This window comes from Dendrobates tinctorius, unplaced genomic scaffold (assembly GCF_039654945.1).
Source record: "Dendrobates tinctorius isolate UK_male_01 unplaced genomic scaffold, ASM3965494v1 ptg000047l, whole genome shotgun sequence".
Taxonomy (NCBI): Eukaryota; Metazoa; Chordata; class Amphibia; order Anura; family Dendrobatidae; genus Dendrobates; species Dendrobates tinctorius.
In genome coordinates this window covers 1,555,001-1,579,266 of record NW_027361715.1, presented here as the reverse complement: position 1 = coordinate 1,579,266, position 24,266 = coordinate 1,555,001, and positions in this window count along the sequence as shown.

Genomic DNA, 24,266 nt, shown 5'->3' with positions numbered 1-24,266 from the left:
GGTAGTTAAAACTTTGCAATGTTCAAGAAACAGTGCCTCCCACATTGGGAAGTGTAGTATAAGAAATGTTTATTCAGCGTTACAAAATTTTGTATGTTCCTGTATTGTTAACTCTGTTTAACTTGCATCCCGCGGACGTGCTGTGTTTAATGGGGGGGGAGTGTGGTGCCCCTGAGGATTCAGCTGCCACAGAGGTACTGCACCTCCTCCTGAGGTGTGGTACCCCACCTTCCAGGTGAGTTGGAGGCTCCTGACCACGCTCCAACACTAGCATCCCACACAACACAGTAGTTCAGCAAAGCCACATTGCGGCTCCCTGCTTGGAGTGTAGCAGAGCACCTTTGGTGGCTCCCTGCTTGGAACACGAAATGTGCTGGGAGGCGGGTGGAGATAGAATACATAAAAGAGTGGGAAGGTTTAGAATTTCAGGTCAGTCGGTCAGTCAGAGTCAGTCAGAGAGGAGTGAGGAGATAAGATCCCTGGGAGAGGGATGGAGGAAGGAGGTGCTGTAGCAGATGTCAGTGACCTGGGTCTACTGGCACCGGAAAGGAAAGAAAGAGAAAGACATTGAACAGAAACCTGATCTTCCATAAGAATGAAAGACTAGTACGGAACATAGGAGTAAAAGGGAACAGAGGATGTGGGTTAGAGGAAGAACCCTGCCTAGAAGTTCTAAGCGCAAGCCCAGAACCCGGTCCCCGAGGTTGTATGGATACTAATGATCCTGCAGCAGACACTGGAGGAGTAGTGGGCTGTAAATGCACTACTCCCACCTCAGACTTGGGGCACAATAGCAACTTGGATAGTGAGCAAGGACTCAGGAGCAAGGAGTCCCCGAAGCAGGCTACAGCTGTCTGCCATACAAGTATAGTTCTTGGGAACATCTGTCAGGAGGAACTCCAGTGTAACTCAGTACTAGGAGTGCTTCACACTAAAGGCGCTATAAGAGGAGACGTTCAGAAAGGCACATGTTGGCGGAGTGTTGGAAGGGAGCATTCCATTTGACCTGGAGGTTGACTGAGTCCCTGACCCAAAGGACTCGGCACAGAGGCAAGCACCTGTGTGTACTACAGACTGTGAGTAAAGCTTTGGAACTACAAGCCCTGGTGTCCTCCATTCATTCCTGTGCTAACACACTCAGTCCCACTACATCTGGGTACCAGCTTCTACACCGCCTGCGCCTCTCCTCTACCCCTACATCTTCACTGCCCTGGGACTACAGCACCACCTGTGGGGAGCTTCACCATCTTGGCTGCAACACACCACCAGTCCCAGAGGATCTGCATGCAGCGTCGGCTTAACACCTCCCTTGCCGAACACCACAGGTGGCGTCATGAACTATTCATTTAACCACATTCCACCATTTCAATTTCACCATTACTTGGGCGCCCAGGGCCACCACCGCTGTGACACATCCCGCCGAAACCAGCCCGGTACCGAGTACCCCACAGCCCTGGGAGGGCGACCCAAGTGCCCACTGACATGCCAAAACTAGAACAGGTCCATTTGCAATTTCTAAAGTACAACTGAGAGGTAGAATTACTCCAACCTCAGTCAGAATCAAACTAAGGACCCATGCAGTGAAAGGGTATTAAGCTAACCACTGAGCCTCCATAGAAGTACTTGATGGCTAGGTCATCAATATGCCTATCAGTATCTACCAACAGGTCATGAAAAGGAAGAACCAGTTTCATTTGAGGTCTCTGATTGCATTTTGTAAGATGTGTCTAAGAGGAGAAAACTCATTAACCTCAGTCAGAGTTGAACTAAGGACCCAAGCGCAGGATGGCAATGGAGGTAACCACTGAGCTACTGTGCTGCCTGAGAATTTGTTTCTGGCCAGATCATCAATAGGACTCTCAGTATTTATGGGAAGGTCAGAAAAAACTAGAGGAGGTCCCATTACAATCACTAACTACAATTTCTAAAATAGAACTGAGAGGAGGAATCTCATCATCCTCAGTCAGAGCTGAACAAGGACACAGCAATGCTAACCACTGGGCCATCATGCTGCCCAAGTGTTAACCTCTGTGTAAGTCATCAATATGGCTCCCAGCATCTATGGGAAGGTCAGGAAAAATTAGAGCAGGTCCATTTCAGTCACTGATTACAATTTCATAAATGCACCTGATTGGAGGAATCTCATTGTCCACAGTCAGAGTAGAACCCAGGGCACCAGCAGTGCTAACCACTGCGCCATCATGCTGCCTGAGTACAACCCTCTTCTCCCACTCTTGACACACTGATAGCAACACTGCAGAAGAAATGCTAGCTCAGGCTTCTAGTATCCGTTGTTTGAGATGCTGCACATCTCGTATCTTCACAGCATAGACAATTGCCTTCAGTTGACCCCAAAGATAAAAGTCTAAGGGGGTCAGATCGAGAGACCTTGGTGGCCATTCAACTGGCCAATGACGATCAATCCTCTTTCCAGAAAACTGTTCAAGTAGGAATGCTCGGACCTGACACCCATAATCGATGGTATGGTGGGGTATATGGGGTACGAAGATAGTGGGGTCATTCTTCATCAATGGAAACCTCAATGCCACTGGATATCTGAAATTGCTACATGATGATGTGTTGCTCTCTTCATGCACTGAAGATGGCACGTTCACTGAGATTTTCCAGCAAGATGATGCACCACCACATTATGGGTGTCAGGTCCGAGCATTCCTACAAGGAATCGGAACCCCTTAGACTAGCATTTCTTCTGTGGTGTTGCTATCAGTGTGTCAAGAGTGGGAGAAGAGGGTTGCATTGACAATCCAACACAATGGACAGCACTTTGAGCACATTTTATAAGTGGTCATAAACTTGTAAATAACTCATGAAAGAATAAAGTTATGTTAAAACCAAGCACACCATTTTTTTTCTTGTGAGATTCTCAATAAGTGTCATGTATCACATGACCCTATTCCCATTGGAAAAAATGAAGTTGGATCCAAAATGACCAACTTCAAAATGGCCACCATGGTCACCACCCATCTTGAAAAGTTTCCCCCCTCCCATATACTAATGTGCCACAACAGGAAGTTGATATCACCAACCATTCCCATTTTATTTAGGTGTATCCATATAAATGGCCCACCCTGTATTTACTGTGAATTGCATGTGTAAATAGAGCATCTTGATTTTCATTCCTTGACAAATGCCAAATTCTTCATTACCTAGAAATGCTAGTGTGCTTGGTCATGTATTGCCTCCCAGTCTGGCAGTATGGGTGTGGGCACTTTGCATTGGGAGTAATCAGCTTCCTCAAGTGGTCAATGAATCAGCACCACACCCTAGTAAAACTCCCAGCTTATTGCTGAGAGGTACCAGTTATAGTTTTTACTGGCTGTGGTTCATTACTGTTATTCCGCTGCTATTCAACCTGTTTGATTCCTGTGTTTAGACCATCCTTCTGCCTGACACTTCTGTTCCTGTTTGAGACCTCCTAGTTGTGATGCAGCTTTCTGACTACCCTCTGCCAGCAATCTCCACTGACCAGCAGCCACTCCGTGGACCCAACTCAGGGGTCCTTGTGTATGTCCAGATCCCTGTACAGAGGTTAAGGAGTGAAAGCGAGGGCACTTCCTGGAATCTGCTAGACGGAGTGACTAGTGAAAAGCCTGTCTGTGGAGAACTTATTAAGAGTTGCCAGTCTTCAGTTGACAGTGCTCCCTTACATTACATTTGCCCCTCCTATAGCTACTCCCACATTTAGATGACTGATAAGCCCCATGTCTGGTCATGGTCTAGTTCTATTTTGGGTTTTAAGGGTTTTATCAACAGCTCTAGCAACCCCACTCGAAGAGGAGCCTGTAACACAATTTATCCCCAAATTTCAGAATGAAAGGTCATGTCATGCGCAATATTAATAACCTGCAGAATTTGACCACGAGAAAGTCTTTGTTTTGGAGTTTATGGTTACATATGAGCCGCAATTATTTCTTTGCTGTTAAAAACCAATGTATTTCATATTATTTTCTAATACTATTGTATAATTACAAGATGTAATACTAAAATTATTTTTGTAAGTGTTTTTTATAAGCTCTTTGTCATCTTTAAACCTCAATTATCATCATTTTTCTTCTGTATGTCAGTAATTGTGTGTGGTGTAAAGCTTCAATTTATTTTAGTGATTTACAGTTGTTCTGTTAACCTTCATTTCTGAACTGTTTTATCCTATCTTGTGTCCTTGTGCTCTGCTGTTGATTGGAATAAAAATGTCCATGATTTTACAGAGAACTTAACTTTTCATTGTCTGGAAGATTTTATTTTTAATCATGTATCACTGCAGTCGGCGGTATTCTGACTTCTCTAAGGGGTATAAGTTAGGAGAACTCCCCTTTCCGACGTCAGGTGTAATAGTATAAAAGCGTCGGACTCCCTCCCTTTGATGTGGGCTCCGGCGGTGAGCCCACATCTTTCCAGGGACATGTCAACTGTTTTGAACAGCTGACATGTGGCCGCAATAGCCACGGGTGGAATCGCGATCCAGCCGCGGCTATTAACCCGTTAAATTCTGCAGTCAAATGCTGACAGAGGCCCTTCCGGCCATCGCGGGTTACCGGTTCATTGGCATGACAAACCGAGGTCTCCTAGAGATCTCTATGGTTGTCAATGTCGGCTTGCTGTGAGCGCCACTCGGTGGCCGGCGCTCATAGCAACTGAGTAAATCTGCTATATAGAGGTGATCTGGTCATCGCCTCTATGTAGCAGTGCCGATCGGGTCGTGGCAGCTTCTAGTCTCTCATGGAGACTTTTGAAGCATTCCAAAAGTTAAAGAAAAATGTTCTTAAAGATAAAAAAAGCGAAAAAAATATAAAAGTTCAAATCACCCTCCTTTTGCCTCATTCAAAATAAAACAATAAGATCAAACATACACATATTTGGTATTGCCGTATTCAGAATTGCCCGATCTATCGATAAAAAAAAGGATTAACCTGATCGCTAAATGGCGTAGCGAGAAAAAAAGTTAAAACGCCAGAATTATGTTTTTTGGTCGCAATGACATTGCATTAGAATGCAATAACAGACGATCAAAAGATTGTATCTGCACCAAAATTGAATCATTAAAGTTTCAGCTTGGCACGCAAAAAATAAGTCCCCACCCAACCCGAGAACACGAAAAATGGAGGCGCTACGGGTATCGAAAAAATGGCGCAATTTTTTTTAATTAAAGTTTGGAATTTTTTTTCACCACTTAGGTAAAAAGGAACCTGGACATATTTAGTGTATATGAACTCAGAATGACCTCTAGCATCATAACAGTAGGTCAGTTTTAGCTTTTAGTGAATCTAGCAAAAAAGCCAAACAAAAAACAAGTGTGGATTGCTCTTTTTTTTGCAATTTCACCGCACTTGGAATATTTTTCCTGTTTTCTAGTACATGACATGGTACAACCAATGGAGTCATTCAAAAGTACAACTTGTCCCGCAAAAAATAAGCCCTCACCTCACCATATTGACGGAAAAATAAAAAAGTTATGGCTCTGAGAAGAAGGGTAGCAAAAAACAAAAACGAAAAAAGCTCCGGTCATGAAGGGGTTAAAATAGATACTTTTTTTTGCCTTTCTAGTATTGTAAACCTATACATCTGGAGCTTTCCTAAGTGTTTTACTCAAGAACTTCCCAAATATTTTATATCCATATAAATGTATGCAATCCTCGGGTTTGTCATTATGGAACCTTACTTTAATTGCTACTAGTGAGGGCAGTCCGCTAATATTCCAGTTATGGGGGTATAGAAAGTAGAATGAGGCTGTTGTGATACAGATACAAGATGGCCGAGTCAGGGCATCATTGTGAAGGTGCCCCCAGGGGTTTGGTGGAGTCAGACCTTTTTTTAAGGTAAGATGCAGTAAGTGAAGGAGACACAGAGTGTAACAGTAGAGCTCAACCTTTACTATGTCGGAAGCAATGAAGCTTAGCAGTTACTCAGTTGATCAATGCTCTTGGCAGTTACTTAATGCCAAGGGGTACTCCCACTTATCCCCTATCCAGTCAACCCATAGCAATCCCGTGAATTGGGCTTTGGATCTCAAGAACTGGGCTCCGGTGAGTCCTGTCTTGAATGAATCAAAAGCTGCTCCATTCATTGTGGGACTTCTGGAAGTAGCCAAGCACTGTACCTAGCTTTCTCCAGAAGCACAATAGATAATTAATGGAGTGAAGGTTGAGCTTGTACACCTCCGCTCCATTCTGCAGAGCTCAGTTACTGGGATGGATGGGAGTCCCATTAGTTGGGCCCCCAGGGATCAGAAAGTCATTCCTTATCCAATGTCTATCCAGGCCAAGCACAACCACCACCAACTGAACAAAATGTACGTAAAGATGATACAAACACATTACAAGTGTTCTACATATGAACACATTCAAGACACACAAATAATATTTATAACTCTGCCTAGTCCACCATGCCTCTTGAATAAGTGGGATAAGAAATAAAAAGGAACATGCAACACACGTGACTAGAAGCAGCACTCAGATAGCACAAGGTGGGAACAGTAGGTGAACAATATAATCTTGTCTATATACAATAGTGAATTACAGCAATTTTAGACAGTTGATAATAATAACAAGTCAAATTAACAATAAACCAAAGACTATTGCGAGTCAATTGGCAACGGAAATTCTTCACTAGACAATATTAAAGTTCTCTTTGCAAAGGTGGTGCGCCCATTCGGGGGAATTACCACACAGATCCTCCCTCTCTCTCTCTGTAACTCTGACCCTAGTGGGGGTCAGTGGGTTTCCCCTCTAGACCGCAAGTCTCTCTCTGACGAAGTCTATTAAAGCATGCTGAGCTTCCCACGACCCCCTCTCAACCTCTTGTCCTGACCCCGGCCAAACCCGGTGCCATATGTCAGAACTGGAAGTGATGGCCCTGCTCTCTCCTGCCATCTCTCTGCGGTCCCAGGCGTTCCTCCTTCGTCATCGTTTCTTCGCGAACCTTCACTGCTTGACTGTTTGTGACTTTCCACTAGGTGTGGAGTGGGGAGGACTGAGACACAGCTCTTGACTGGCAAAGCCTGGTTTCGGAGTCTTCACGACCATAGGGCACAGGTACTGGTCTTGATTGGTGCACCTGGAACTCTCCACGTAGCTGGACCCTTAACAGGTGGTGTCCAGCACCCTCGTAGTGCAGGCTTCCCACTGAAGCCTGTGATGTTAGCCTCAATACCATCTATGGTCCGCGACTGTGCCTCTCTTACTCTTGGCACCATAGCTCTCTGGGGTTTTTGTGCGCAGGGCTTTTATATCCACAGGCTCCGCCCCGTGAGTCACCTGACTGGGACTGGCACATGAAGTTGATTCCCCTGAAATCCTTCTGTTACAGATTGGTTCTACCTAATTGAGCATGACCAGCAGATGGTGCTTCTCCCTTAGGCTACTTTCACACATCAGGTTTTCGGCGTCAGGCGCGATCCGGCGTCGTGCCGGAATGCCGGATCCGGCAAATGTTTTGTAAAACCTGAAGTGCCGGATCCGGTTTTCTGCCAGATCCGTCTTGTTCTTGACAGACAAAACCGGATCCGTCTCATCCGGTTCATCCGTTTTTCTATCCGTTTTTCTATCCGTTTTTCGACGGATTACGCCGGATCCGGTTTTTAAAATTGACCCTTGTGGCCTTCCGAACGGGATTGGCTACTGGAAAACTAGATATAGCATGTTCCTACAGCCCTTCTTTGACAGGTTGTAGAGAAGAAAGTGCAGGTTGGAGAGAAGAGCAAGTTACTGGCGAAGATGGATGTTGTCATTGGAAATATTACCACTAGAAGTTCTGTGACGGTTTCAGGGACAATTTTCCACTATACTTTATGTCACCTCAAGGCAGAGTACACTGGGATGACAGAGTGTGAGAGATTTTTGCCCTAAACTTGTGTACCTTCTGGACCAACAGTATATACCTTTGCCAACCAAAGTTGGCTATCTTGTCATGGTCTTACTATTTTTACCTTTAGGCCACAGGTGTGTACCTGGTTGTGTTTTATGCAAAGTATTTCACCTTTTAACAAAAGTTGTGTACATTGGTAGGAAATCACCAACAATAAACACAACTTTTTCGGTGAAATACTTTGCTTCAAACACAACCAGGAACACAACTGTGGCAAAAAGCTAAAATTTACCCACAGTTATACCTGGTTTTGAATACCTTTTTACCTTTGAAATACCCTGTATTTAACCTTTTTTTAAAACATAGTTCGCCGCAGAAAGAAATGACAGACAACCATTGTGAAACGATAATTTAACTTTTATTTAAATTTTTTTTTTTTTGTAAAATGTTTTTAAAGTGCAAAAAACTTTTTTAATAAAGGTTTTAAACCCAATGGGCATTTTTATTACAAAAAACACACATTACAATTCTGTGTACTGTGGGGTGGAAATACTGCTGGAGGGGCTGCGGGACACTTCGACACTGGGTGTGTGGAGAGAGGACTGGGATCGTGGTGGGGAAGGAACAGTTAGAGGTGAAGGTGTGGAAAAAACTACAGAATGGGTGGACATGTGGGAAGCAGAAGAGGTGGTGGGTGGTGGAGTGGAGGGTTGGGCAGGGACTGTAGGAGCAGATGATGTTGATGGAAAGTTGTATGGGGAAGGAGTTTGGTACGGGGAAGGAGTTTGGTACGGGGAAGGAGTTTGGTACGGGGCAGGTTGCTGGAAGTGGGGAGATGACTGGTACTGGGGAGGTTGCTGGTATGTAGTAGGAGGGGGAGGATGGAAAGTGGCTGGAGGGGGTGCAGATGTAATAGGAGGGGGAGGATGGAAAGTGGCTGGAGGGGGTGCAGGTGGAGGAACTACAGTGGTGGGAGGTGGAGGTTGGGAGGTAACCTGCTGTAGAGCACCGTGGCACGAATGCATTACATGCATCTGCTGGGTAGGAGATAGTGTTGCCATGCGCTCCACAACAGACCTGAAAAAGGTGTGGTTTGGCGAAGATCTTGCTTCTGAATGCATGGTTTGCAGAAGTGTCTTCACCTCCAGAATGCTGGAGTTGATCTGCTGAAAGCCTGCGGAGATTTGCTCTGACAAGACTTTGAGACAGTTCTGGAAAGATGCATTCAGATGCAATAACTCTTGCGCATAACTCTTTTCCTGACCCCTCTGCCGCTGCCGCCCAGTACCCGCAGGTGTACTAGAGGCGGCAGGGGCAGAAGGGTGGGGTAAAGGGAAAGCGATCTCCTCACCAGCAGCTTCATGTAATGTAGGCGGCCACGATGCTCCTGTGCTGGTGGATGGGACAGATGGGTCGAATGTGTGGGAAGGCTGGGAAGGTGCAGATGTACCGGGGCGGTCGAAGTGTCCCTCGGTGCCGGTCTCCTCAGGGATCGCCTCAGAAGGGTCCAATCGTGCAGGCTCCCGAGTGCTGCTCACCGTGCTGTGGAATAAGAGAAAAAAAAACTATTAAAATACTGACATGGTATGGCCCTGGCTGAAAAAAAAAAGTTACATCTAACATTTTTTTTCACATGTGGTGTGTAATATTTACCTTCTGGTGAGCATTGTTTCCCGGAGGAACGACAGGGCTTGTGCGTACTTGTACTTGCTCCTGCGTCCTCCAGATCCACTCGGGGCCCGCATCTCTTTATTGAACTCCTTGAAACGATCCCTCACAGACCGCCACCGATTCACAATTCTGTTCCCTGAAACGAGAAAGGAGTGGTTAGTATACAACATCAGTGTTTCACAAACTCCAGTCCTCATGGTCCCCAGGGGTCATGTTTTCAGGATTTCCATAGTAAATAGAAATCCTGAACACATGATCCGTGGGGACCACGAGGACTGGAGTTCGGGAAACACTGGTTTACATCAAGCAACCGTTACTGTATATTCTTACGCTCTTTAATCTGGGCCCGAGCTTCGAGGTCCTCCCAGCGGCCCACAAGGAGAGAACAGATTTCCTCCCAGAGTCGTCGGGTAATGATCAGGTCAGCGTGGCGGCGGTCAGCCATATTCCAGAGCGGCTCCCTTTCTCTGACGAGATCGATGAGGCGGTCCACATCAATCCCTCCATCCTCACCGTCAGAGTCGGGAGCACGCTGTGAAGGCTGTTAAAGAAAAAGACAAAAATAACATAATTAGCCTCCACAAAAGAAATGAAATAAAAAGTGCAAAAAAACAAAGCAAAAATATTTATACTTACACGCTGGTGACCGCCGCGTTGCTGTCGCCGACGACCCTGGGAGGCACTGCGAGGACCTCTTGGCCGAGCACCAGATTGGGAAGACTAGAGAAGAAAACAAAAAATGTTATGTCTTTGGATGTAGGCATTTGTTTGCTGTGTGTGGTCTGCAGAACATTGTTTTCTATGTGTTGTGTGTAGTGTGATGTTGTGTTTCTGCGTTTGATGCAAAAACTTACGAATTGTGAGCCCACTCCAGGTGTCTGTCCACCCCTTCCTTCTTCTTCTGGGAGCTCCTCTTCATCTTGTGGTTCCTGTTTTGAAATAAAAGGCAATGAATAGACATATATTACAGAGATGATGGATTTTGGAAATAAAAACTTACCGTCAAACGCTGACGATGCGAGGGAGGGCTCCCAGAAGAAGATGTGCTGTCCTGTTGATGGCCAGACTCCATGGCTGTGGGTATTGCTGCTGCCAGTGATGCCATTTCTGCTGCTGCTGCTGCATCTCTTTGGCGGCTGTTGAATAAAGAGAAACAAAGGGCCAATGAATATCTTGATATTCCATGGCCCTAGTTTGGAGGAATGGGGGATTTGATAATTACCGTCTCTCATCTGCTTCTGGACTCCCCTCCCGTTCAGCATGCTGCTCCATTTGGGGTGGTGCTGATGGTGCTGCTCCTGCAGATGTCTGCTGCCTTCTCCTGCTCCTGGTTCTTGGCTTGGGTGGCATGTTGGGTGTGGCTGAGGGTCCCATTGTCTTGCTTTTATATATCTCCTGTGGGCAGAGCTACTGAGCATGCTCAGACCAAAAAAACCGGATCCGGCCACCGGATCCGGCTTTCGCCGGATCCGGCGCATTGCGGCGCTCATAGGCTTTCATTGTGTGAAAAAGCCGGACGCGCCGGATCCGGCGGGTACGGCTTTTTCGCCGGAGACAAAAAACGTTACAGTAGACGTTTTTTCCAGACGCCGGATCGCGACACATTGCGACACATTGCCGGATCCAGCGAAAACCGGATGAAACGCATGGCCATCCGGCGCGATCCGGCGCAAATGCAAGTCAATGGGGGGGAAACCGGATCCGGCATTGCATTTCGCCGGATCCGGTTTCTGTCAAAAGCGCCGGATCGCGCCTGACGGCGAAAACCTGATGTGTGAAAGAGGCCTTACTGTGATCAAATCCCACTTCAGGGGTATTACTGTTTCCTCTTACACACACTTCAGCCACAATGAGAATGGTCTCTATTGTACACTTAGTTGAATCAAAGATATTGTGAAATGGCCATATGGCTCAATAACTTAACGCATGAAGCGTTTTTTCTACTCACTTCCTGATGGGCCATTAGCAAATTTTAAACTGTCATACAAATACATTTTATATGTTTAACCCCTTTGCATACCTCACCTGTGCCGCTTATATCTTACCCGTGCCTCTTATCTATCTCACCTGCGCCGCTTATAAATCTCACCAGTGCCACTTATATCACACCTGCGCCGCTTGTATCTCACCTGCGCCGCTTATATCTCACCAGTGCCACTTATATCTCACCAGTGCCACTTATATCTCACCAGTGCCACTTATATCTCACCAGTACCACTTATATCTCACCTGCGCCGCTTGTATCTCACCAGTGACGCTTATATCTCACCAGTGCCGCTTGGATCTCACCTGGCTGCTTGTGTCTCACCTGGCCACTTATATCTCACCAGTGCCGCTTATATCTCACCAGTGCCGCTTATAAATCTCACCAGTGCTGCTTATAAATCTCACCAGTGCCACTTATATCTCACCAGTGCTGCTTGTATCGCACTGGCGCCGCTTGTATCTCACCAGTGCCGCTTGTATCTCACCTGGCTGCTTATATCTCACCTGGCCGCTTGTATCTCACAGTGCCGCTTGTATCTCACAGTGCCGCTTGTATCTCACCTGCGCCGCTTGTATCTCACCAGTGACGCTTATATCTCACCAGTGCCGCTTGGATCTCACCTGGCTGCTTGTGTCTCACCTGGCCACTTATATGTCACCAGTGCCGCTTATATTTCACAGTGCCGCTTATATCTCACCAGTGCCACTTATATCTCACCAGTGCCGCTTGTATCTCACCAGTGACGCTTATGTGGCGCCCTCAGGAGTATGGTCGCCACAGTGGCATTGCCTTCCTTCAGGGAGGGTGATGTCATGCTTGGAAGCAAGGAAGGGTCTCTCTAACAGTTAACCATGTCATGCAACACAGTTCCCACTCCAGGCCAGTAGAGGGAGCTCTGAACCAGGATTGGGGGAGGAGCGCGCTCTCAGGGCCAGGAGGGGAAATATTTAGTTAGTGTGAGGAGCGCAACGAGTGTAGACGTGTGGAGAGAAGCTGGAGGTTGAGCTGAGGATAGAGAGCTCCCTCACAGTGAAAGCACATGATCTGGAGTCTGGTCTCCACGGTTGTACGGATACTGAAGGTCCTGCAACAGAAACCAGAGGAATAGGAAGCTGTAAATGCTCTATTCCCAACTAAGACTCGGAGGCACAACAGCGACGGGTGAGCGAAGAGAGATAGAGGGCTACAGCTGTCTACCATACGAGGTGGTTCTAAGAAAAGATAAGAAGAAGGAACTTCAGTGTAACGTAGTACTGGATGTACCTCAAGCCAGCGCTAGGAAGGAGACTGCACAACCCATCTGAGAGAGAGATTCCTGAGTTGCTTCCAGGCTAGCCTGCTCCTGTGCCATCTGTAACCCTGGACTGCGTTTGCTAAGGGAAGGTAAAGAAACTGCACCCTGTTGTGTCCTTGCCTCCTTCCTGCAACATCCTTAGCACTGCTACATCTCTGTGCCAAACACTGCACCCTCTTCCTACACATTCCACTACACTGCCCTGGGACCAACAGCCCTGCCTGTGGAGGGCTATAACATCACTGTTGCACTACACCATTTGTCCCAGAGGAAATGTCTACAGCGTCGGCTTAACACCTCCCTTGCCGAACACCACAGGTGGCGTCACGAATCACTTATAAACTTTATTCCCAACTCACCCCTTTTTACATGGGCGCCCAGGGCCACGGACCGGGTCACCGCTGCTGTGACAATCCCCTCTGAGAGACCGGCCCGGTACCGAGTACCCCACAGCCCTGGGAGGGTGACCCACTTACATCTCACCAGTGACACATATCTCACAGTGCCGCTTGCATCTCACAGTGCCCCTTGTATCTCACCTGGCCGCTTGTATCTCACCTGGCCGCTTATATCTCACCAGTGCCGCTTATATCTCACAGTGCCGCTTATATCTCACCAGTGCCGCTTGTATCTCACCTGCGCCGCTTGTATCTCACCAGTGACGCTTATATCTCCCCAGTGCCGCTTGAATCTCACCTGGCCGCTTGTATCTCACCGGTGCCGCTTGTATCTCACCAGTGACGCTTATATCTCCCCAGTGCCGCTTGAATCTCACCTGGACGCTTATATCTCACAGTGCTGCTTATATCTCACCAGTGCCGCTTGTACCTCACCTGGCCGCTTATATCTCACCAGTGCAGCTTATATCTCACAGTGCCGCTTATATCTCACCAGTGCCGCTTGTATCTCACCTGCGCCGCTTGTATCTCACCAGTGATGCTTATATCTCACCAGTGACGCTTATATCTCAACAGTGCCGCTTATATCTCACAGTCCCGCTTAAATCTCCTCAGTGCCGCTTGTATCTCACCTGGCTGCTTGTATCTCACCTGGCCGCTTATATCTCACAGTGCCGCTTATATCTCCCCAGTGCCGCTTGTATCTCACCTGTGCCGTTTGTATCTCACCTGCGCCGCTTGTATCTCACCAGTGATGCTTATATCTCACCAGTGACGCTTATATCTCAACAGTGCCGCTTATATCTCACAGTCCCGCTTAAATCTCCTCAGTGCCGCTTGTATCTCACCTGGCCGCTTGTATCTCACCTGGCCGCTTATATCTCACAGTGCCGCTTATATCTCACAGTGCCGCTTATATCTCACAGTGCCGCTTATATCTCCCCAGTGCTGCTTATATCTCACCAGTGCCGCTTGTATCTCACCGGTGCAGCTTGTATCTCACCAGTGACGCTTATATCTCCCCAATGCCGCTTGTATCTCACCTGGCCGCTTGTATCTCACCTGGCCGCTTATATCTCACCAATGCCGCTTATATCTCACAGTGCGGCTTATATCTCACCAGTGCCGCTTATATCTCACCAGTGCCGCTTATATCTCACCAGTGCGGCTTATATCTCACCAGTGCCGCTTATATCTCACCAGTGCCGCTTGTATCTCACCTGTGCCGTTTGTATCTCACCAGTACCGCTTATATCTCACCAGTGCCGCTTGTATCTCACCGGTGCAGCTTGTATCTCACCAGTGACGCTTATATCTCCCCAATGCCGCTTGTATCTCACCTGGCCGCTTGTATCTCACCTGGCCGCTTATATCTCACCAGTGCCGCTTATATCTCACAGTGCGGCTTATATCTCACCAGTGCCGCTTATATCTCACCAGTGCGGCTTATATCTCACCAGTGCAGCTTATATCTCACCAGTGCCGCTTATATCTCACCAGTGCCGCTTATATCTCACCAGTGCTGCTTGTATCTCACCTGGCCACTTATATCTCACCAGTGCCGCTTGTATCTCACCTGCGCCGCTTGTATCTCACCAGTGACGCTTATATCTCACCAGTGACGCTTATATCTCTCAAGTGCCGCTTATATCTCACCAGTGACGCTTGTATCTCACCTGCGCCGCTTGTATCTCACCAGTGACGCTTATATCTCACCAGTGCCGCTTATATCTCACCAGTGCCGCTTATATCTCACCAGTGCTGCTTGTATCTCACCTGGCCACTTATATCTCACCAGTGCCGCTTATATCTCACAGTGCCGCTTATATCTCACCAGTGCCGCTTGTATCTCACCTGCGCCGCTTGTATCTCACCAGTGACGCTTATATCTCACCAGTGACGCTTATATCTCTCAAGTGCCGCTTATATCTCACCAGTGACGCTTGTATCTCACCTGCGCCGCTTGTATCTCACCAGTGACGCTTATATCTCACCAGTGCCGCTTGTATATCTCACCAGTGCCGCTTGTATCACACCTGCGCCGCTTATATCTCACCAGTGCCGCTTGTATCTCACCAGTGCCGCTTGTATCACACCTGCGCCGCTTATATCTCACCAGTGCCGCTTGTATCTCACCAGTGCCGCTTATATCACACCAGTGATGCTCGTATTTCACCCGCATTGCTTATATCTCACCTGTTCTGTTCTGAACTGGATGATAAAGGGCACTGAAAATATTGAGTGGGTGATCAGAAGACACGGTAGTAGATTTTCCATCTTCTTGCTGATTTTCAAAGAGAGCAACGCTGCTTGGTTTCTTAATGTACATTTAAAAAGAAAAAGCAGAAAACAATAACATCAGTGATGAAAGTGGAAACAGAAAAAAGAGTCATGTGCTACATAAAAATCTTCATGGATCCAATTGACATACGATGTTAGGTTTCCAATGTGTTTTCACTGTTTATGCACGAAATAAGAATATTAGTGCTTTCTATGCTATTTTGCTGTCTATAACTCACTGAAATAGCAAAGAAGCATACAGAGCAAGTATGAACAAAGCATAAACCGTACAAACTATACTGCAGACTATTGATCTCATAGAGATTCTTTAGGAGTCACACGATTGTATTCATCTCTTGCATACGTCTAAAGCTCAAGGCTTAGCTTTCATTTCCTGGATTTTCTAGCGGTAGCCTATCCTTATCAGCAATCAATATATGGAATCCCACAATGAGCAGATGGAAGGTACCACAGTTAGAGATAGAAAGAGCACAGCGCTCACCGGAACACTAAGGCCCCCTGCAATGTTTATCCAAGGAACAGTAATGTAGACGTGTGTGTGACTGTGCCTGGTACTGCAGCTCAGTCCTGTTTAGGGATGAACGAGTGTGCTGGGTGATACTCAGATATGACTTGAGTATCTAGGTGCTCGGATTTGCTTGGCGAGCATAAGCCAGTGCTCGCATTTGAAGCTTAATTCCCTGTCTGCCAGTCACTGTAATGTTGTAGCCAACTTAAGACTGGCATTATTGTGATTGACTGGTTGTATTACCTCATCAGGGGTTATAAAATAACAAGCGCTGCCACGCTTGGCACACTGATGCCATTGCACAGCTATGTGACAGTCCTTATTGGAGAGAGCGTGGTTGTCCAGGCCTGCGTGTGCACAGTTGAACGAATCAGAGTCCTGTAGTGTTGATACTGGTGTTGAAGCTGAACCATCATACTAACAGTCCTTCTAAGCTCTAATCTTGTGCTTTGCTGTTTGTATCAGACACATTCTGCATTTAGCCTATGGAAGAACAATTGTAGGAGCAGGGAGAGTGGCAGAATACATTCTCTAGACAAGGCTTAGGGCTTTGCAGTCGATTGCTAAATATATATCTGCTGCATGTGACCATATTTTTTTTTTGTGTGTGTAAAAATTTTCTATATTTTCATCCATAGAGTATTATGTGCTTTCTGTTAAATTTCAGTGTAATATAACACTCCAAAAGAAGAGTTCAACATTTTTGTGGATTAAATTTGTCATCCATAGACTGAGTTTGTCATCCAGACAGTACATTGTGCTTTCTGTTACATTACGATGGTATTAAACTCCAAACGCTTTGACTGCTACAGGTGACCATTTTTTTAAATTAAAAATAAACTTGGTTACAAGAGATCTAGCAATTACAAAATGAGCAAGGTTTGGAGTAAGGGACGGGAAAGTGGAAGCACTGATGATGGTGCCACTATGCCTGTTGCTGGAGCACAAAAAACACACCCATCCATGACACATAGGCTCCTGTCCCACCTTACAGGGAGGCATGGTACAACACTTTTAAAGTCACACAATTGCAATAGGGTGGTCAGTTAGATAGCAGATAATGCTTTCATCAAGCTAGGCAGCACCACCCAGTCTTCTACATTGACCAGTCTCACCAGCCAAGAGTCTAGATCACTAAATCCTCATCCTGATGCTCCTTCCTCCCATCATGTTGAGTTCCAGGAGACTTGTGATTCCATATTAGGACACTCCAAGGAGCTCTTTACAACATCAGTTCTTGACTGTGGCCTCTCACATGGTCCAAGAGGGACAGGATGACATATTGTTTAGTGATGCTCAAAACTTAGAGCAGCCACGTCCACAAGAAGAAGATAGTGGGGAATGGCAAATTTTGTCTAAGGAGGAAGATGATGATGAGACACAGTTGCAGATAAGTCAGCCATCAAGTCAGATGGACCAGGGTATGGTGGTGGAAGACGAAGTCATTGAGCCAACCTGGGAATCTATCATACAGAGTGAGGCCAGCAGAGCTCAGGGGGAGGGATCAGCAGCGCTGAAACAGGCACAAAGAAGCAGTGGGGTGATCAGAGGGAGAAGGCGGGTAACTTTTCCGCAGAGCACTGACACTTGTTAATTTTTCCGTCAAAGAGTTACAGAATAACATAGTTAGCAAGGCCGAATAAAGACATTTGTCCATCCTGTTCAGCCTATATTCCATCAGAATAAATCCTCAGATCTACGTCCTTCTAAAGAACCTAATAACTGTAGGATACAATATTGTTACGCTATAAATAGCACAGGTATATCCACTCCTACTAATATTGTGTATCATTAATTAATTCCACCAAATATAAAATCTAGAAAAGTGCAAGGTGCTCAAAAATAGATAACAGACAAAAAGAAAAGAAAAGCTGGTATATACAACGTCAATCAACTCAATTCTTGATTGAAAGTGTCCGTCTTGTCATACACTCTTCTGACAGACACTATATACATAACCCTGTGTAGCATAACTGCCTTTTAGACATTGGGTATAGGTAAACGTACACGTCAAAAAAACAATAATACCCTAATATCATTTATTGTAGTTTGCCCATCAGGCCTTCAGTCAGTGATATACAATGAGACAGAGTATCCTATACCAGGATGCCTACTGACCAGTACTCTAATTCATCATATCCGAGTTAATCCATCTCTTAGTAATCTATTCAAGCAAATATGGGTCTGTCCACAGCCTAGTTTGGCATAGCCCTTGCTTGTACTCGGTACACTGACACGAGTTAGTGGATATGTAACACAGACCAGCTTTACACTTAATAAACCCCAGTTATATGTTTACTGCAGGTTTCCATGGAATTAATAAATGCACAAATATTCATAAACATCATAATATTTCATTTGTGTCACAGTAGAGGTATTGTATTAGCATGTAGAAGTGTATAACCTCATTATAACATTGCACACCTCATTCTCTTGTTTGAGGTATTTATCATGACACAGAAACTTCATGGCATATATGTGAAAGGAACGTTCTGACCAAATTGTGGGATTTTGATCAGGTATGCTTCCATCCCCATTGAATGGTGAATACGATACCCCTTCTACCGATGCGTTTCGTTATTGCTCATCAGGGGAGTCAATTGGGGCCAAAATTGCCATATATTTCGGGTGGCCGTTTTATGTCCAGGCTGCCATCATGCGTCATGATGAGCAATAACGAAGCTCGTCGGGAGAAGGGGTCCTACACCAAGGATATCATCCACTTGTAATTGATGAACAGATCCACAGAGCTACAAGGATCCCAAGAAGTAGCATCCTGGATTACAAACAGAAGGAGGAAAACAACAGGGTGCTGCTTGTGATCATGTACAACACTCACATGAACATTTTAAGGAAAATTGGCGCTGACCTCCAACCCATATTCCACAGAGACCACAGACTGAAAGCAATATTCCCAGAACTGCCACTGCTCTCCTACAAACAGCCTCCCAACCTAAGGAATATCCTTGGCAGAAGTGCCCTCGCATCACCATCAGAGACGGGCACAGTCCCCTGTAACAGTAAGAAATGCAAGACCTGCACCCACATATCACCAACAGATAAAGTCCTCATACCCAACACAAATCAGGACTATAAGATCATGGACTCTTTTTCATGTACATCCTCCAATGTCGTGTACATGATACAATGTACAAGGTGCAATGCAGGGACATACACAGGAGAAACTAAACAAAAACTTCAAACAAGGATGAATCTGCAAAGGCATACGATAAAAAATGAGCTAGACACACCTGTAGGACTATACTTCTCTAGACCTGGACACAGCTTGGCAGATCTAAAAGTCCTAATATTGAAAGGTCATTTTAATAGTGACACAGAAAGGAAAATTTGGGAATTCAAATTTATAAATATGTTTCAATCTCTAACAATAGGACTGAATTTGACACCTGGATTCATGACTCATTACATGGACACAGTTCACACCTCCATATGAAGGTCTTCAGATCTCTAATAGAACACTTCCACCTCATTTACATGTGTAACAAAAACCTTAATTTGTTTTCCTTGGCCTGTATCACCTCATGTCCTGTTGTAATTCCTATTTAAATGTTGCCGTCTTTTCTCAGTAATTCACTTGTAGCCAAGCCTGATGAAGGGGCCTTCTGAGCCCTGAAAGCTTGCTTGCAAATATAATTTCTCTGGTTAGCCAATAAAGGTATCACTCCTTGAATACTTTTCTCAATTTTTGGGGGGACATAAGTATTTACATCTATTTTTCTGGCTAACACGGTACCACAATATTATTTTGTATTGTACTATGTTGGTGGAAAAGCCTTGAAGGTTGTATGGATGACCATACTTGTAATTTTTGGCAGGTTTTGCACTATGTGCAGAGCCTTTATGAGTGTAAAAGTACCACAAGTACTCTTTCTTAATATTTGAATGAAGTACTACAGTTGGTTCCTTGAAGGGTATATGATTGACCTGGTTTGTAATTTTGGGCAGGCTTTGTACTGTGTGCAGAGCCTTTATGAGTTTAGAGGTACAACAACTACCCTTTGTACACAATATTTGAATGAAGCACTATAGTTGCTGCCTTCAGGGGTGTATTGGTGACCCTGCTTGTAATTTTTGGCAGGCTTTGCACTTAGAGCATAGCCTTTATGAGTCTAGGAGTACCCCTACGTGGCAATTTGAACATAATGTGTATGAGACCCTCCTTTACATCTAATACAGAGGGTGTATCTGAGTCCGTCTCCCATGTAATTTTTGGCAGTTCTTTTCTACCTTCATAAATTACACTGAAATTTTCAATGCTTTTGTAAGAAAATAATAAAAATTTAATAAAAAAATTCAATTTTGGTTTGCTTAAATAATTATTATTTTCTTAAATTCCTTTAAATTTTTGCTTATATACAAGTCATCATACATAAAAAAATGTTTCTTAACATTTCTTTTCCTGCAAACTCCAATTTCTCGTCGATTTTGATGTCTTATTGTCAGCCCTTAAAATGGAGAAAAAATGTGACACCATTGTTCTCAACAGTGATCTAAGGCTAGTTTCACACTAGCGTTTTGGCCCGCAGCGCACGGCGCTGCTAAGCCCCACCCCCTGCCGCCCCCCTCCGGTCATCTCCGCCTAGTGTCGCACATCGCTGCATGCAATCTGCACACCCTATCTTTAGCATACTGTGCGCTAGCCGTGCGCTAGTAGGATTTTGCGTGCGCTGCGCCCTTTTGACGGTGCGCCGAGTGCACCAAAATGCAACATGTCAAAAGGGCGCAGCGCACGCAAAATCCTACTTGGGTGTGCAGATCGCATACAGCGATGTGCGATACTAGGCGGAGATGACCGGAGGGGGAGCGGAAGGGGGCGGGGCTTAGCGGCACCGTGCGCTGTGGGCCAAAACGCTAGTGTGAAACTAGCCTAAGAGTCAGATATGCTTCCAGGGGTCTTCCCCATGCTGTTCTCCTTCCATTCAGCACTTTTCTCATCCATTTTAACATTTTCACTGCCCCCCAGACCTCCTTGTAGGGTCTGCTGGAAAACTGCTCGGATTTCCCATTGACTCCCATTATACTCGTTACTCGAAACAAGAATCTGAGCATTGTAGTGCTCGCTCATCCCTAGTCCTGTTCACTTGACTATATTAAGCTTCTGTACCAGGCACAGTCATACATTTAGGAAGGGTGAGGAAGAGGAAATAGGGATTGTGCTTCTGATCTTTTTGACATTTAAAACTGGAAATGGATGCACAAAAAAGACTTGTCATCAACTCCTGCATTTTATTAAAAAATAAGCGACACCAGTAGAGCAAATTAAATACACATCCTTTCTGCATTAGTAAACCAGCCCTTTAGTATCACAGCCTTAAAGGAGTATTCCCATCTCCAAGATCCTATCCCACTATCTAGTAGGCGTAATAATAATAATAAATACCTCCAATTAGTATAGTTCTTCTGATTCGCTATGTCGCTTACTCCATGTGCAATGCATTGCAGTAGCTTAAGTATCCATGGTTGCTATCACTCATATAGTGATAGTTAGTTGCTAGTGGTCGCCCTGCACGTGGGGTATGCAACATAGCAAATCAGAAGAACTATACTACATTTCTAATTGGAGGTATTTGCTAATATTATTATTATTAGACCTGCTACATATTGGGATAGGATCTTTGGAGATGGGAACAATCACTAAATTAATTAGTAAACCCACCCTTTTGAATCCCAGCCTTACTGCATTATTAAACCAGCCTGCTACGAATGAGGGAAGTCCACTGATATCCCGGATGCTTGACACTTTTATATGACTTGATAATTATACCTTATAAATGTTTTTGTAAAGTCCGGAGTTTGAAACCTTTGATGTATCTGCAATTTTTGCAAGGTTTTTATTAATCTTCCTTTCTTCACGCTTCAGTAGATTATCATTGTATGACTTCATGGATTCTAGACAGTGACCGAGTTTCTTAAACTGGAAAACAAAGCCCATAATTAGTGTTAGGGGTTTTCACATGGTAAAGGGGTTTCTTAAAGGGGTTGTTTTTTCTTACTTAAATGTATGCAATTGTAGCTAAAAAATAATTTTTGCAATTCTGATTCATTAAAACATTTGCCTCCTATAGCCACTGTATTACTGTACACTGTCCTTTATGGGCCCCAGAATGAGTTAAAGGAATATTCCCATCTCCAAGATCCTATACCAATATGTAGTAGGAGTAATAATAATAATATTAGCAAATATCTCCAATTAGAAATATAGTATAGTTTTTTAATTCGTTATGTGTGGGCATTGTAGGACAGTAGGTATCCATAGGTACGACCACTAACAACTAGCTAATTAACTGTCACTTTATCAGTGGTCGTAACCATGGATAACTAACGTCCTGCAATGCCTGCACATGAGGAAAGAGACATAGCAAATAAAAAAAAAACAATGCTACATTTCTAATTGGAGGGATATTACACCTACTACATAATGGGATAGTATCTTGGAGATGGGAATATCCCTTTAACCACTTTATCCCCAAAAGTGGACAAACCTTTTTAAATTAGACTGGTGTGAGTTATTATTTAAGACATGTCTAATCAGTCTGGGTCCAGTTGCTAGGACCTTGAAAGCCATACAGTAACTAGATTTGGTCCAAGTTGTCGTAATTTAACCCCTTCAGCCCCCAAGACTAGTTTCACCTTCATGACCAGGCCAATTTTTACAATTCTGACCACTGACACTTTGTTGGTCGGCATTTTATGCATGCCTAAAAAGACAGACACCTCTAGATCATAGGGTAGACGGCGTCCACAGTGCCTCCAACTACCTCATTATAGGGAATCTTCTTCCGGGAGGGGGTATTCTGTCTCAATCACATATTTCAGAGATTAACATGGAAACCCCGATATAAGTGCTCAGCGCTGAGCACAGGATAAATGTGCGCCGAGCCTTACTGCAATATTTGGGAGGCAGAATGAACAAATCAACAGCGGGCGAAGAATTGGTTTTATTTATTTTTTTAAGCCATTCCTCGTGGGGTATAAGTGATTAGGCGACTTTATTTTTCAGGTTGGTTGTGATTACAGTGATACCAGATTTATATCAGGTTTTAATGTTTGGCTGCTGTCACATAGTAAAATACGCTGCATCACCATATTTTGAGAGCTATAATTTTTTCATATTTCGAGTGACACAGTCATGTGAGGGCTTGTATTTTGCAGGAGTTGATGTTTTTACTGCTAACAGCAGTATTACTGTTTATTATAATTAGCCCTAACTTGAAAGAATTGTAAATGTGGTTGAAGCTCTGTCTATACGCAGCTACGATTCTGTCTCTCTCTCACCAGCACCTCTCCCTGCTCTGCCTGTTTCCGAGGTGTGACGAGCATAGTGTCACGGGTCTTATATAGCCCTGATGACGCTACGCGGCCAGCCAATCCCAGTAATGCAACATCCAAGATATCTATGGCATTACAGTGACTGGCAGGCAATCCCCACATGTTCATTGGCTGTCTAAAAGCGCCAAACATGCGGAGTGAGGACTCGAGCTCACGCATTTAAAAAATACTCGCCGAGTAACGAGCATCACGAGCGAGTAACGAGTAGTGGCAAGCATACTCGCTAATCACTACTAATTCATCACTTTTACTATACACAGTAATTCTGCACTTGACACTTTATATACCCACTGTAGGTATATATTTATTGAAGTTGTGGAAACTGCCCATAATTGGTCTCATTTGATAGTGTTATAGATATCTACCGTCCTTATCCTGTTACGCTGTCTGCTCCCTGCAGTGATGTGTCACTTCATATCACTTTGTTCTTGTGAACAATTCCTTGACATGGATTTTTATTTATTATTGACTTTCAATGAAGATTTATTATATTTTATTCATTCGCTTCTGCTTCCACTTTTCCTTGGGTATTTGTTTTTGAAGAGCGTTTATTAGACCAGTCCTTTTTCCGGTACTTATATATAGTAATACTGTGGTAATTCTGTATTTCGGAAAAATCAGTGTCTCCTATGGTGCTCAGCCTATAGCTGGACATCATAGGAAAAATAACATGAAGGACAAAAGAACCTTTCCCTGGTCCTAGCTTATCACACCAACCTATTGGCTCCCTGCGGTCACATAGTGTGTGTGTATGTGTGTGTTGGGGGGGGTGATGAACACATGAACAAATGCCCAAATCAAATTGTGGCTCTTAAATGTTTGATGGCAGTGTTTAAAAGGTTACCATCAATAGCGCTGATTATGGCAGTTTAAAAGCAGATGCCAACCATGTAATATAGCCAATATCTACCCTGCGTAGAGCAGGCTCAGGGACTG